Genomic DNA, 17282 nt, shown 5'->3' with positions numbered 1-17282 from the left:
AGTGGTTTAAGGGAATGGAACAGATTACCCAGGGGGAACAGGGAATTAAGAACTGGAGGTAATGCAGTATTGGGGAACATGGGAAAGAAATAGAAGACTGGAGAAAGAAGTGGGCAAACATCAAAGCTTCAAGCTGTGCCACAAGACTGTGACTGAAACTGTTCTCTGAACATAAGAACATAAGAACATAAGAACAGCCCCACTGGATCAGGCCATAGGCCCATCTAGTCCAGCTTCCTGTATCTCACAGCAGCCCACCAAATGCCCCAGGGAGCACACCAGATAACAAGAGACCTCATCCTGGTGCTCTCCCCTACATCTGGCATTCTGACTTAACCCATTCCTCAAATCAGGAGGTTGCGCATACACATCATGGCTTGTACCCCATAATGGATTTTTCCTCCAGAAACTCGTCCAATCCCCTTTTAAAGGCGTCTAGGCTAGACGCCAGCACCACATCCTGTGGCAAGGAGTTCCACAGACTGACCACGCGCTGAGTAAAGAAATATTTTCTTTTGTCTGTCCTAACCCGCCCAACACTCAATTTTAGTGGATGTCCCCTGGTTCTGCTATTATGTGAGAGTGTAAAGAGCATCTCCCTATCCACTCTGTCCATTCCCTGCATAATTTTGTATGTCTCAATCATGTCCCCCCTCAAGCGTCTCTTTTCTAGGCTGAAGAGGCCCAAACGCCGTAGCCTTTCCTCATAAGGAAGGTGCCCCAGCCCCGTAATCATCTTAGTCGCTCTCTTTTGCACCTTTTCCATTTCCACTATGTCTTTTTTGAGATGCGGCGACCAGAACTGGACACAATACTCCAGGTGTGGCCTTACCATCAATTTGTACAACGGCATTATAATACTAACCGTTTTGTTCTCAATACCCTTCCTAATGATCCCAAGCATAGAATTGGCCTTCTTCACTGCCGCCGCACATTGGGTCGACACTTTCATCGACCTGTCCACCACCACCCCAAGATCTCTCTCCTGATCTGTCACAGACAGCTCAGAACCCATCAGCCTATATCTAAAGTTTTGATTTTTTGCCCCAATGTGCATGACTTTACACTTACTGACATTGAAGCGCATCTGCCATTTTGCTGCCCATTCTGCCAGTCTGGAGAGATCCTTCTGGAGCTCCTCACAATCACTTCTGCTCTTTACCACTCGGAAAAGTTTGGTGTCGTCTGCAAACTTAGCCACTTCACTGCTCAACCCTGTCTCCAGGTCATTTATGAAGAGGTTGAAAAGCACCGGTCCCAGGACAGATCCTTGGGGCACACCGCTTTTCACCTCTCTCCATTGTGAAAATTGCCCATTGACACCCACTCTCTGCTTCCTGGCCTCCAACCAGTTCTCAATCCACGAGAGGACCTGTCCTCTAATTCCCTGACTGTGGAGTTTTTTCAGTAGCCTTTGGTGAGGGACCGTGTCAAACGCCTTCTGAAAGTCCAGATATATAATGTCCACGGGTTCTCCCGCATCCACATGCCTGTTGACCTTTTCAAAGAATTCTATAAGGTTCGTGAGGCAAGACTTACCCTTACAGAAGCCATGCTGACTCTCCCTCAGCAAGGCCTGTTCGTCTATGTGTTTTGAGATCCTATCTTTGATGAGGCATTCCACCATCTTACCCGGTATGGATGTTAGGCTGACCGGCCTATAGTTTCCCGGGTCCCCCCTCTTTCCCTTTTTAAAAATAGGCGTGACATTTGCTATCCTCCAATCTTCTGGCACTGTGGCCGTTTTGAGGGACAAGTTGCATACCTTAGTCAAGAGATCTGCAACTTCATTCTTCAATTCCTTAATAACCCTTGGGTGGATGCCATCAGGGCCCGGTGACTTATTGATCTTTAATTTATCAATGAGGTCTGAAACATCTTCTATTTTAACCTCTATCTGACTTAACTCCTCGGTTAGGAGGGGCCATTCGGGTAGCGGTATCTGCCCGAGGTCTTCTGCCGTGAAGACAGATGCAAAGAACTCATTTAATTTCTCTGCCATCTCTAAGTCTCCTTTTATCTCCCCTTTCCCTCCCTCACCATCCAGAGGGCCAACCGCTTCTCTGGCGGGTTTCCTGCTTCTAACATATTTGAAGAAGCTTTTATTATTCCCCTTAATGTTGCTGGCCATGCGTTCCTCATAGTCTCGCTTGGCCTCCCCTATCACCTTCTTACATTTCTTTTGCCACAGTTTATGTTCCTTTTTATTCTCTTCATTAGGGCAAGACTTCCATTTACGGAAGGAAGCTTCCTTGCCCTTCACAGCCTCTCTAACTTGGCTGGTTAGCCATGCGGGCACTCTCCTGGATTTAGTGGAACCCTTCTTTCTTTGCGGTATACACCTCTGCTGGGCCTCTATTACTGTTGTTTTAAGCAGCCTCCATGCATTCTGGAGAGACTGGACTCTTTTTACCCTCCCTTTCAACCTCCTTCTAACCAGCCTCCTCATTTGAGGGAAGTCCGCCCGTCGGAAGTCAAGGGTTTTTGTTAGAGATTTGCCTGGTATTCTTCCCCCAACGTGCACGTCAAAACGGATCGTAGCATGATCACTGTTCCCCAATGGCTCAGTAACGTTTACATCTCTAACCAGGTCCTGCGTACTGCACAAAATTAAATCCAGAGTCACCTGTTCTCTGGTGGGCTCCGTGACTAGCTGATCTAAGCCACAGTCATTCAGCACGTCAAGAAATCCGGTTTCCTTATCGTGACCAGAACACAAATTGACCCAGTCAATATGAGGATAATTGAAGTCCCCCATGATTACAACCCTGTCCTTCCTTGTCACCTCCCTGATCTGTTTCCTCATTTCAAGGTCCCCATCAGATTTCTGGTCTGGAGGACGATAGCACGCCCCCAGTATTACATCGCTGCACAAGCCTGGTAATTTAACCCACAGAGATTCTACGGTGGAGTCGGACCCACCTTCAATCTCTACTTTGCTGGATTCTATCCCTTCCTTAACATAAAGGGCCACCCCACCTCCAACACGCCCCTGCCTGTCCCTCCTGTAGAGTTTATAGCCCGGGATTGCGGTATCCCACTGATTCTCCGCATTCCACCAGGTTTCCGTTATGCCCACTATGTCAATATTTTCCCTTGTCACCAGACATTCCAGTTCTCCCACCTTTGCTGAAGCGTGAACCAAGGTTGCAGGAAAGGAACAAGTCTCTCAGGAGCTTGTGAAACCACTCACTTGTGGTGGGGGGCTTGGTTCTCCCAACTTCCCCATGACTCTTAACTGATGTTTCATTCTTAACTCCTCGTGACTCTTAACTCCTATCTCATAAGATTGAAGTCCCTTTTTCTCAGAGTCCTAGCTAGCTTGGTGAAGAGAAACCATGTGTGGGTTCCTGCAACTAATCTCTAGGCCTTCCCCTTAAATAGTAAATAACAGACCAAGAAATACTGGAATCCAACACTATAACTAGCACCAAACCAAAGAGGAAGGCATTGAATTCAGTTACTGAATTTTCAGTAACATTGGTGAGGGAACCAAGATTTGAAGGCACAGCAAGTCCACCATCCTGTGCTTTTCTGCTCTATCAAAGTTCAAGTGAATGCTTTTGGGGGGACAAAAAGTTTTGAATTCCACAAGAGGACCTAGCAGATAGAAAATTTCACATAATTTCATTCAATTGTTCATGAATGGAAGTGTCGCTGACCAGTCCTTGGGACACACCACTTTTCCCTTCTCCCCATTGTGAAAATTGCCCATTTATATCCAGTGTTTCCGGTTCTTCAACAGGTCCTAATTGATGAGGGGACCACATAGGGGGCCTGTCCTCTTATTCCCTGACTTGAGTTTTCTGAGGTGGCACTGTGACAAACACCTTCTGAAAGTCCAGATATCCAGTGTCAACAGGTTCATCCCCATTCACATTCCTGTTGACCTTTTCAGAGTATTCTAAAAGATTTGTGAGGTAAGACGTACCGTTACAGAAGCCATACTGATTTGCCTTCAGCAAAGCTTTTTCTTCTAAATGTTTCAAGATTTTATCCTTGATTAGACTTTGCACCATTTCATCTGGAACAGACTGACCAGCCTATAGTTTCCTGTATCCTCTCTCCCTCCTTTTTTAAAAGATTGACATGACATTAGCTATCTCCATTCCTCTGGCACATTGGCTGCTTTAATAGACAAGTTGCATATTTTTGTCAGAAGATCAGTAGTTTCACACTTGAGTTCCTTAAGAACTCTTGGGTGGATGCCATCGGGCCTGATGATTTGTAAATCTTTAATTTGTCAATAAGTTCTGAAATCCTGTCCCTTAACCTCTATTTGACTTATTTGTTTGGTCAGGGAGGCTATTCAGGCATTTGTATCAGCTCAAGCTCATTTGCCATGATGACAGATGCAATGAGCTCATTTAATTTTTTCAGTAATCTCTCAGTCTGCTTTTATCTCTTCCCCCCCCCCCCCACTATCCAACAAGCCAACTGCTTATGTAGCAGGTTTTTTGCTTCTAAAACATTTGAAAAAGGTTTTATTATTTCCCTTAATGGCCATATGCTCCTCAAAGTCTTTCTTTTTCTCCTTCCTTTGCCTCTCCAGGGCCCAAGGTCTCTAGGGAGCAAATAGCAGCCTACATGGTGACAACGGAGCAAAACACTAGATTTGCTTGTTGCCCTATGGCTGCATATAAAGGCGAGTGTTAGAGGGCTTCCGGTATCAACTCGTCAGGCTGTGCCTGAATTCTGATTCCACCTATGCTTTAATTTTTCTTACAATTAAAATAAAAATGCAAATCACTTGACTACAAAGTCACTTTTAAAGGGCAAGTCTTTAAATTTGAAGGCTTGATAATATATTTTATGTTTTTAATTATGCTTGTTATGGTATTTGAATGAACCACATTGTTCTTTATGCAGGGCACCTGAAATGATCAATTATCATTCACCAGATTGATTCTTTTCTCTATAGGTTGCCATCTTACTTGACATACAAGTTATCATTTTTACAGTTTAACTTTAACTTAAATTACGACCGTTTTGCAGATTGCACAGCAACACACCCAAGCTTGCTACTTTAACAGGAAACCAAACTCAGATGTGTTCTTTGGCACAGTTTACCTTACACACCATACACACCATTTTGTCACATTCATCTATTAAGTTTTTAAGCGTATACCGACATCCCTTCATAGATGTAGATCCCATATTCACAGTTTCACTTATCCATGGTTTTCCACCCCACTCCCATGCTCATTACTCATCTGTTTTCAAGATCTGCTTCCTGTTAGCATTCTGGCTGTTTCCCTCTTCTAATGTTCTGGCTGACTGCTTCTTTCATTCTTCTTTAATAGGAAGGGCAGCAAATGAAGAGTGCTGCAAAGGAAGAGACATGTGAAACAATGCTTGGCGCCACAGTAAGTATAAGGTTCACTTTTATCCATAGTTTCAGTATCTGAAGGAACAGAAATAGATCCAACACAGATACTAGGGGACTCTTGTACCTTAAATAAAAATGCAAAGCCCTTAAACTTAGTTTGGTTTCCTCTAACAGATAGATTAGATAAAAACGTACCTTATGAGACTTCATGCATAGTTTTCAAACAATTTCAGATGATTTATTGCTGTTAGTAGTACACCTCATAAAACCCCAGAGCCAACCCAAGTCTTCAGGACTCTGATGCAGAAAACTCAGATGGCAAGTCCACCTGCACTCCTAACCATAAATAATAAGGAGAAATGTAGCAACTGACAAATTATTTCCCTTCACTTCAGTGGTTCCCAATCTGTGAGATGGCTCCCCAGGGAGCCGCGGAAACCAGTCAGGGAAGCTGAGCAACTCTCACAAAAAACCACCACCCTATATAGCAGCCATTTTCAACCACTATGCCATGGCACACTGGTGTGCCGCAAGTGGTCCACAGGTGTGCCACAGGAATTTGGGGGAAGGTCATTTATTAATAGGGCCGATGGGAGATGTGAGTCCCACTGGCAGCATGGTGTACCTTGTCAATTGTCAACAACCTGGTGGTGTGCCTTGACCATTTTAGTGCCTTGTCAGTCTGCCGTGAGATGAAAAAGGTTGAAAATCACTGCGATATAGTATATAGGATTGTAGCTCTAATGGGGAGCTGTGCCTAAAGGCTCTGTAGATCAAAGCAGCTGCCAGAACCACTGGAGCTGGGAACCACTGCTTTACTGTGTTTAAAAACTAAAACACACTCACATCACTTTCTTAGCTGTGTTTTTGATAGGCTTTCTTGTCTATAGTATTGGATCACTTGGCAGTACTCATTCCTGCCAAATCATTCCTCATCCTTTTCTGATATAATTTTATTACAATGCAAACTTATTATGGTACATAATTCTAACAATATATGAACAAACTCAATTTTTCTCTCATAATGTACATCTTTCTTGGAGCTAACCAAATATGTGAATTTAATAAGAGGAGCTACTGTTCAAATTTGGTCATATCAATCTGAATAATAATTTCTCAGTTTTAGCATATGGCTAGCAAATCATAGCTGGTTTAAACGCTGATGATGGTTCAAAGGTTGGAATAATGACCTCAAGTCGCACTCTGACTAGTTTACAGAGAAACTTTCTTGAGCCTGACTTTGCTTTCTAACATGATTAGATTGTTGCCAACACTGTTTCCATGAGTCCCACAGACACACACTCCTACCATGAATTAGGTAAACATGTTGTCTCAGGTCCAGTTTGCCCAGCCCATAATTAAAACCAAATTGTGGAAATTTATTACTAGAGATCAAGATACAGTGAATCAGTGACATGAGGTCAGGGGAAGCTGAGTCATACTCCAATGAAAATACAGCAATTCCTTGCAATACCTTGCACTTTTGTCAGGTTAGGAACAAAGTAAAAAACTGATAAATATCAAAGCATTGCTCTAGCACATATTAAAGCACATCAGAATCTATTTGACCTCTGAAGTGCACCCTGGCTACTGTGCCACCCTGCCTTGCCAGGCCCCAGCTTCTCCTTCACAGTTTTTTTTTTTTACCTGCTTGCTTCCTGGCTCAAAGAGTTCTTGTGGCTGTTAAATCATCAGTGTTGCTGCTCTCTCTAACTGTTGCAATTCTAGTGCAGGAATTCTCAAACTTCCCCTCACCACAACCCACCTGTTCTGTGGCGTTGCAACCCACCTCCTTCTCTGGCACTGAGCCTCCACAGGCCTCAGAAGGTCTCCACAGGCCTCTGGAAGCAAGCGGAAGTCACTTTCATGAATCCAGAAATAAGCCAGAAGTGACTTTCCAGCTGCTTCTAGAGACCGTCTGAAGCCTGTAGAGGCCCAGTCTTGAGGGCTCCTGTTTGGAGCCAACCAGACACAAGGGTGTGTGGGTGGAAGTGTGCAACCACCAAGTGAGTCACAACCCACAGTTTGAGAAACGCTGTTCTATGTGTATTTATTGTATTTTTATGTTGTAAAACACTTTAAAAAGTTCTCAGAGCATCTTATAACTTTAAAAGTTGTCTTTAAAGCAATTTTGCAGTACAAATGCTTAATATCTTTTCCTGCAAGTTACCATGAGCTTTCTTATTTTTTTGAAATGCATTTTACTGCATGTGCATTGCTTTTCCTCACTTTCCAAGAATGATGCACAGGAAACTATAGTTGCAATCCCATGTAGATGTACAGCTGTTATACTGAAAAGGGGAACGCACAGTAGATTTGCATCTCTATGTTATCCTGAAGGACAAGGCGAAATGTAAATAAAAGAACCAAAACATGCCAGCTTACCTCTCCATTTTACTCTGCCTCTTTCTATAATACCAATATCTCAGTTATGAAATGCCCATGTGCATTCTCCCAGTCACTGCTTTCCTCTCATCTGAATATAGCAGCTGCTTCCATTTCCTCCTCATCAGTTGGGACCAGCATCATTACGGCTCAGGTTGTCACAAGTCATTCTTCATTCCTCCCTTCCCCCGCCCCTTGCCCCTGTAACAATGGAAATTTGCAAGTGGGGTGAGAGAAATTGTCATTCGGCACATATTCTCTAGCACCATAATGAACAAAAGGTGGCTTGCATCGCTTAGCTTCTCCATCATGAAGCGTGTTTATGCTCCCTGACAGTTACAAAGGCTTTTAATTTCTGATAGCAATTTCCATCTGGTTCAGACTAATCACTGAGGGCTCCGCTTCAGTTTTACTTTAAATAAAAGAGAAGGCATTCTTAGTTACATCTGTAAAACAAGCCTGTGCCTTTGTCTCTTGGCAAAAAAAAAACCCCAAAAATCTGTCTCATAACATTCAGGTCTTATGCATGAACTCTGTAGGTTTTTCATGGAACACAGGGCCATTGTCTCCACCCCCCCCCCACCTTTTTTAATTTATTAGCTACTTCTCCCATTGTAAAATGGATGTGGTGAAGTTCTGGAAACAATGACCTTAAACTGCTGAATTTGTGCTGTGATTCAGTGACGAAATAATAAATAAAATTAGTCATTGTAGAGCAGCCGCCGACCTCCGCAGCCCTGCACCCGGGGCAAAGCTCCGCGATGGTGCCCTCTGCAGGCTAGCACTGCCCCCCATGCAGAAATCAGCCGCCCTACTCACCAGAGGCTGATGGAGCCTTGTGCAACTTTTGCCCGCATGGGGGAAGCCTTTGTGAGGTTCCCCGATGCTATAAACTGTGCTTCTGGGAAACTGGAAGCAAAGTTTCTGCTCCCGTCAGGAGCCTCAGAGAGGCTTACGCGGGGTCCTAGCAGCTGGTGCCTAGGGCTTTTGCCCCATAGAAGTCTATGGGAGGTACACAACTGTTGTATAGTTAAGACAAGTCATGCCTCCCATTAAACTGTGCACAGCAGAGGAAGCAGAAGCTCGGTTTGCTTCAACTTTTAACAAAGACGTGATAGCAGCAAGTTAACCTAGTTTCCACAGTTGCCTTTTCATTCCTGAAGCAACACTGGGATTCATTTGGTCTCAGATTAGGATGGCTGGCCTAGTGTGAGGCCTCTTATGAAAGGTCAGCCCACTTCTCCCCGACTTATAGGATCAAGAGCCAGTCACACCTCTCTTCATCCTTCCTGTATAAGAGGCCTCAGCTCTGCTGTGTGTTGCTGCTGAGATATTGTTCACAGCCTGCAACCCATCTCCATGGCTCAGAAGTGGTAAGCGGAGATGCATGTGCCCTGAGCTGTGCATGAGACCCATTTATCCATGAGCAGAGTTCACACAGTTGGGAGTTGTATCTGAATGATATGTGGGTGGGACGAATTATCTGAACCTTTCCCAGAGAAATGACTCCCCCCCACCCCAAAAGTCTGTTTTTCATGGGATTTGCTTCTCCCATGGAACATTTTGATGCATTTCCCACCCTTTGTGGGAGCTACGTGTGGATAAACAGTGCCTCCAGGACTAACAGAATTCATACTGGATTCATGTGGAGACCCCTTTCGATCCGTTTGTTTTTCATGCTTTACTTCTTGCAGATTTAAGCAATTTCTAAAAACAAGTAAGCAAAACACAATATTGGAAAATACACAATAAAGCAGAAAGGAAGCTTAAAAGCTGCTTAAAGCTTAGGAGTGTGTGTGTGTCTGCCAGATTGATTCAGCACAGCAGTGTAGGTGGGGTGTTTAACCCTTTTCCTCTGCAGTTTTTTTTAATTCCTCCCCCCCCCCCGTCCCTCAACGTACTACTAGTCTTACTGAGAAGGATGTATGCCGCTTTTCAAGCTTGCTATGCTCATAGCCTTCCTAGGGAAAAAAGACAGGTAGAATAATGCAAGTACTTGCCTGTTGTGCTCAGTGGAGTAACAACAGCTGCATGGGGGAGAGTGCAGCATCCAGGAACCACTGGAAGAGCACACATGTGGTCACCAGCTGTTTACACTGATGGTCCTGCAATGCATGACAGCAGCATGCCTTTCAATGCCATGACTGGACTTATGGTGGTAGATTGCAAGATCCACCACCATAAACCCTCAATAAGATTGGCCTGTCCCTTTATTGTTTCAGGAAGACTATGTCCAGCTGGGGAACCCAAATTTGCAAGACTTTAGAAGAAGGTGATACACAGATGCCTGGCAGTGCCACAGCTTTCTGTCTGAGCAATTACCCTTTATTAGCATTAACTTGATTAGAGAGAGAGAGTTGTGCCTCACCCCTTCCAGGGTGAAGTCTTGGCTGAGTCTCAGGAATATTGGCTAAGGAACCAAGAAGGAGAGACTGCATATTTGAGAAAGTGAGGTCATTGGCAACAGCATAGAGAAGCTGCAAGTGTCAGCAGATGTCCTCTAAGTTTGAGTCATGGTGGGAAAGCCTGAAAGCGGGGGATAAGATAGTGGTGTGCTGTATCCCCAAGGTAGGTTTCCACTGCAGAGGGCACATGTTAACATTAGCTTGTTAAGTGGCATAAATGTGACCCGGTTTTAACCCAAAACCTTGCCTCCTGTGTTTATTGGGGGTTGCACAGGCAAATTGTGGTTCTAGTTGAAGACTGTGAGTTTTTTTGCCTGCCTGTTCTTAGTCATTTTCTTGGCTGATGTTACTAAGGAGTACCTGTTTCTTAGTACCAGTGTGAGCCACTTAGCGACAGGGATATGTTTTCCAATCTCCGCTGTTATACAATTTGGTCATTAAGCGAACATTCAGCCCGATCTAGTGCCTTTATTGTGTAAACAGACACTCCCTGCCAGATACTATCTGGCTGCACAGGCTATTGGAAATAGATTGCCTCTTCTTTGCATTATGTGCCTCTTTGTTGTGTTAATACACACTCTGCTGCAGGCTATGGGAGACCTGACTGCCTCATTAAGAGCCACTCTGTTGTACTTTGACCACCGTTGTGTATGCGGTCTGTCATTAAGTGAACAGTTGTTAAGCGGCGCACACCTGTAATTGCACAGAAAATGCATAGTAATTCATTGTGCTTTTCTGTATGTTTGTTATTTGAAGTTAACCACTGCTACAAAGTTAAATTGCATTTGTGACTTTCAACTTCAGCAGAATGCATCTCAGAAAGAAGAAACAACATGATATTTAAGCAAGGAATAAATAATTGCTTTTTGTTTAGAAAGCAAAATAGTTTGGGGGATTTCAAACAAAAGGAAAACCTCAAGTATAATCTTGGGTACAGTTGTGTAGTCTTCTGTGTGTGCAGAGGAAACTGTTGGAAAGGGACAAATCTCTTTCATTATTCTTCCTACTCAGTTCACATGTTTACACTCTGTTGAAGATTTCACCCATTTGTTTTGTATTGTGTTAATACATAATAATAAGCTATTGTCATTTGCATATGACTATTCATAAAAATATCAGAAAATAAATTCAACCACAAATCTGGGGTGCTGGTGGTATGTGCTTATGTATCATTTGCAGCTGGTGCGGATCTGAACAGGTAATCTACCTCCATTTCTTTTCTGGAGGAAAAGAAAAAGTCAAGAAAGAATTGAGGGTTGATCACTGACTTGAAAGAGGACCACGGAGATATCTACAGAATCAGAATCAATCATCTCACAAAGAACTTTGTGAGATAAGACAGGGAGTTCATAAGTAATGCAACAGAGAGAAACCAAAATCAGGTTTCAGAGTCTGCAGAGAAGGAAGGTGGAAAGAGGGAAAGGTACTGTATATCTAAATTAAACAAGGTGAGAACTCTTCAGAATTGTCTCTACCTCTCTAGAAATGATCAGTCTCTTTTCACAGCTAATCGGATTGTGGTTTTGGATTCTGTTTTTTTCCATACATATCCTACTGACACCCCAACCACAGCTAATTACCCCACACGTAGCTGCACCAATGGAACTTGTGTTGCATCCTGTGGAGGGAGGGGGCAGCCCCAGACACCTCCTTGAGGTAAGGGAACCTTTGATCCTTTTTCTTGAGGTGATTCCCTACTGCCACAATGTGTCTTCTTGGATCTGCACCAGCCATTTAGATGGAGCAGAACCAAGGAGATTAAGGGAGAGGGAAGTAACGGGGATAGGATCTTGTTGCACACCGGTGCCACTATGATTTACCCCTCTCTCCTGCCCACTCTGTTCTGCCCTCACTCTCATCACCCACCTCCTGTGACAGCATACCTGTATCAATGCTGGCCACCCTGAAATGTCCCTGAAATGGCCACTGGCATCCAGCTGTTTATGCCATCATAAAGGTCTATATATTGTCATATATGCCTTTATAATGTCAGGAAAGGCAGTTAGAACTGGGCTGTCACCCTTCAATGACCTCAGGGCTGTGTACATCATGAGCGATTTCATTTTATCCTTGTAAAAATCCTTTGAATTAGCAGAGGGCCTTGCCCAAGGCCACCCAGTGAGTATGAGGGCTTTGATCACAAAAATAACAAATTCACAGAACTTTTTAAAAATATAAGAACAGAGGAAATAATCTAAATCTTGGGGCAGCATAGAAGTGCTCTCACTACATCTGCTATGTTAATTGGGAAAATAAGCCCACACCAGCAAGGGGGGTGGTTAAAGAACCTACTCCAACTTCTGCTTTAATTACGACTAAGAGTTAATGGGAGAGAGTGGCTTTCAAAATTTGCTCCTCTTAATAGGAATCTAAAATGAAGTAAGTGATACTTTATGAGCTCTCACTGTCGGAAGCTGATACCTGTCAGTCAAAATGTTGTGGTACTTACTGACATGGGGTAACAGCATGCGACTTCAGTTCTTTCCCCCATTTATGATCAATTACCTTAGCTGTTGAGCAGACAATGCATTTAGGCAACGTACATCAAAATTGCATTGGTGCCCCAGTTATAGCTACAAGGAAAAATGAAACTGGGAAGATGGAAATCTCTAATGTTTCTTTTCATCATACCCTTTTTATCTTTTCATTCTTTTCACTAAGCAAAAAAGAAATGGATTTTTTTTTTCCCTACTGGCTTTTACTCACATTAAGTAAAGAGAAATGGAATGAATGGGAAAAATCTGGCCATATAGAAATAGACTGTAGAGAAACCTTTGAGAACAGATATGGAATAAATATACTGCTTGCTTTTTCTCAGGAATATTTTGAAATTAAAGGCCACAATGTGAAATTTACATTATTCATTTCAAATTCACATTGAAATTCACAATGTGAAATTCACATTATTCACAATGTGAAATAAGCAGAGGGTCATTTTGTTTGCTGCGGTGCCTACCAGCAAGACTTTTCACATTTTCAAGCAGATGTTCATTTACTTTACTCTCAGCATCTGGGTGCATAAGCTGTTTTGTGTTACAAATGATCTATCTTTAAGTCATCTCTGATCTCTTCCATATGTTCAGGCCATCTGGAGCACCACCTCTTGCCCAGTGTAAGGGAGAACAGTCTATAAGCACTCTGTTCATATACAGTCGCTCCTATAGCTCATTGTTTAATGTCACAGCCCTTCACATTAAAGAGATATTATTAGCATGCACTCTCATGACTATCTCCCACAATTTTAACTAGGCAACTGCACAGGAATTGTAGAGTATTCTTCTATTGTGTCAATTTTGCTTTTTGACAGTTTGTGGACTGATTATTGAAAAGCCTTTATGTTTCTTAAAATGATCTTAGTTTATTGTTCTGTCCCAAGCAGAGATGTCACTGGCATCTGTATTTTCTCGCATGGAAATATGTGTTTCTGGGGCTCATGATATTTTGCCTCAAATATGAAGTACTTTCTGTATTACATTCCCCATAGTTCTTTTTCAGTTTGAGTTAGAATCCAGGCCAGAACCCAGAGCCATCCCTCAAAAGTTGTGGACCCAGGGCAACTCAACCAAGTGCAGGGTTCCACTATTATGGCCATATATTGGTCATGAAGCTTGGGTCCCAGGGTAGCCACCCCAGTTGTTTTACCCAAGAGATGGTTCTGCCAGATGTGAGGAGATGGCTCTCCTCATATTTACCCACTATCCTCCAAACCTACTACTTAGTTTCCTTCTGCCAACTACTACTGTTGAAAGCTACTGTTACTCTGGTGGTAGCATGTGGGAAAGAAAAAGGTCCTTCTTCTCCTCCTCATTGGAGAGGAGATACACTGCTGGTAGTAGTGCTAGTAGTAGTTCATACTACACAGCATGAAAATAGATCAAGATAGTTTTAACAGGGACTTGTCAGTATCTCTTGGGGAAAACTACATTTTCCAGATCTACTTGAGCCTAGCACCAAGGTTCAGGGAGGAGAGAGCCGTACGAAGGTAAGCAGGGAGTGGGAATACGGATTGGAGGTGTGCATTTAGTGTGAGTGAGGGGTTCTCCCTATATTTGTTTTTATTCAGCTTTCTCAGAATAAGCTTGAATAAAACCCAAGTGTTTTGAAAGGGTCCTCTGAAAGGACTCAGAAAAATGGAATGCTTTTCTGAGGTATTTGAGGGACGTTTGCCCATCATTTCTTGAAAGCAGTGTGTTCTGTGGGCTAAAAATAAGTCTGAATTCTGCAATGCAATAATGCATCAAGTAAAGCTAAATTCTATGACTGTTCACATTAATTATGTTATTAATGCTACAATCCCATCTCTCCCATGCACTGCTGTGTCATGGAGGCAGGTACTGCAGCCTGTGGTGGTGGTGGTGGAGAATCAGGCAGTCTCCTCAAAGTAAGGAAATTTTTGTTCCCTTACCTCCAAGTGATCCCCCATGGGTCTACTAGTAACTGTGCCAGGTCTTTGACTGGAGCAAGTCTAAGTGGACCCAAGGGAACATGACAAGCCTGAGCAATGGGGCATAGGACATTGGTGGCACATTTGTCTCTGACAACTGCTCCTTGCCTGCCCACAACACACCTCCCACTTGCCCCAATCCTCTCTCTCTTCACCCTGTACTCCCCCCATTGTCCACTGCCCACCTCTGCACCAACTTACCAGCATTGGGGGAGCCGGATGAGCCACTAGCATGTGGCTGGCACTGCTCACTGTTCATGGCAGCAGCCTGTTAGTGTGTGGCAGCATGTTGCGTTTTGCAGAGCTGCAAACCACGGCAGGGCCACAAACTGACTCAGAGAGTGATAGGATTGGGCAGTTAATGATGTAACTTGTGTTATCATCTTTGTTTATAATTTTTACTGTTTTGTGAGATTTATATATGATGAAGAACAGAGAGCTATACTGGACACTTAACTGCAGCCATCCTCATTGACCGTTGAAAATCTTATTTGGACACATGCACACATATTATGATTTTTAAAATCATATAGTACACAAGCATGCTCAAGCAGAAGTTTGCAACCATAAGGTCTAGGGATCTGTTTCATTTTTTAAAAATTAAAAGTGAAGTTTTTGCTCAGTTGTACATCCTGTGGCTTTTGTGTGACAAATCATAGCATACACCCTGTCCTGAATATAAAGATCTGCAATAGATATCCAAGTATCAGAGTGAACAAGGAATACAGGTTGCAGAAAGCAGTAAAATTAGGCAGAGCGAAAAATGAACTCAGGATGAGATGAACTATCATAGATAAAAGAATTTAAAAATGCATTCTCCATTTCTCTGTTATTCACATTGTCAAAGGAGGAAAAAAAATTAGCAAGAAAATTATCAAAATTATCTACACACCCCAGCTTTTATCCCATGTGAGATGATCAGTCTGAAGGAAGGTGAAAGGATCAAGTAATTTTCCTGATGTCTAGTGTCAATGGACTTCTGAGTAAACATTAGCAATTTTTTTTAAATGAAAGTTTACACAATGATAGAAACTGGAGCTAAGTCTTATAATGATGATGCTGGGGCCTGAAATTAAACACAGCGGGTGGGAAAATGCTGTAGTCATTTTGAAAATGGTGGTATTATATAGCAGGAAAGCTTTGTTTGGCAAAACAAATATCATGGGAACCAAATTGATGTATTGGGCAAATGAATCTCACAGCTAACTTAGATTCCTAAAAAAATGTTGAAATACGAATGGAAGCCCCAGAGCATCTGCTGTCTGTCAGTGGATTTGTGTCCTTTGTTGTGTGTGTTTTTAGAATCCTTAGAGATCTAGTGTGCTTAGAGCTGCTGATTTTCAATTAAAATTAGCCAGCCATAAGTGCATCCCATCATACAGCCCTCCAAACATGCTGAAAGTCTGTCATAATGGGCATTGCTATAATAAGCATCCCAGTCTTCCCCAAGGGACCCCCAGGAAGTAGACATGTTCATCTCATTAAGGAGTGACTGACACATTCGACAGTCTCATGGTACAGATCTAGCTGGACTTGTACCAGCAGGTGTGTGTGTGGGGGGGGGGGGTGGAATCACATTTTTGCATGTTCCTTTAAACAATATATATTTGCACATGGACAACGTGCGCGTGTTGGACTACAACTTTTTAAGTGTTCGCCTCCTTTTCAGCCTGCTTTTCAATGGACGGAGACTTTTTAAAATGGGGAAGCATTCCAATTTGTAAACTCCTGAAGTGGTACAGTTCAGGAAAGATAACAGCATTCTTCTGTCTCTCTCAGCTCTAAATTTGGTCCATAGTTTGACAGCTTTAGGCTTTTTTTCAGGGACTTGAAAACCTCTTTTGTAATTTGGAGATGCAGGTATTGTAGAGCTATGTATGCTTTTAAACTATGGTTCCTGAGCCAGTGTTTCTGAGCAGAGCTGGGTATTTTGGTGTGTAGTGAACTCTGAAACCACCGTTTCCTAGTTTGGACACTACAGGAAACAGCCCTTTAGCAGGAACTGTTCAATTCAGCAGGAGTTTTAATGTGTAGGAGGAGGAAGCAGTGCTCAGGCACGTGGCTTGTTTCAGGTCCAAAAAAACCATAACTTTCTGGATCAGGCATGCTAGCCATGGTTTTGGAGGTCTTCCCTGTAATATAAAGCCCACTATACATACGTTGGCGTATAAGCTGCTACAGAACATAAATGGCAGTCTGCCTTACGAGAGCTGACCTATCTAAAGTAAATTACGAAACTGGTTGAATTTCTACACCGTATTACCTTCCAGGTCTAATTCATGGTTTGCATTTGAATTGCAGTATGGTATTTGAATCTGCAACACCACCTTTTTATTTTGTCTCACAACCTTAAGGCCAATCAAGAGCAATTTTCTGACCATATTCCCTATGCGAACATGGCACAGGGAGAGGTGTTCATAGTCATTGATCTTCCTCTTGGAGGTACACTGAAGTAAGAGTCTTCAGTATTTTCTGGATACACACTTAACATTGAATTTGGGCCAGCTTTTATGGGCTAGAAAGCTAGGGATGGAAACTTGAGTCAGGTGGCTTGAGTCCGAGTCACAAAAATCAGCATTTTTCGCTGACTTGTGGAGACTCGAGTCACATGCACCGATGACTTGAGTATTGACTTGAGTCTGAGGTCACTTTACTCAGCACTCAGCATGTGCACTGGAGTCTATCTGTGTCTGGGTGCGCTTGCTTACTTTTTTCGCAG

This window comes from Tiliqua scincoides, chromosome 4 (genome assembly GCF_035046505.1).
Source record: "Tiliqua scincoides isolate rTilSci1 chromosome 4, rTilSci1.hap2, whole genome shotgun sequence".
Lineage (NCBI taxonomy): Eukaryota > Metazoa > Chordata > Lepidosauria > Squamata > Scincidae > Tiliqua > Tiliqua scincoides.
Note: the sequence above shows the minus strand (reverse complement) of the source record.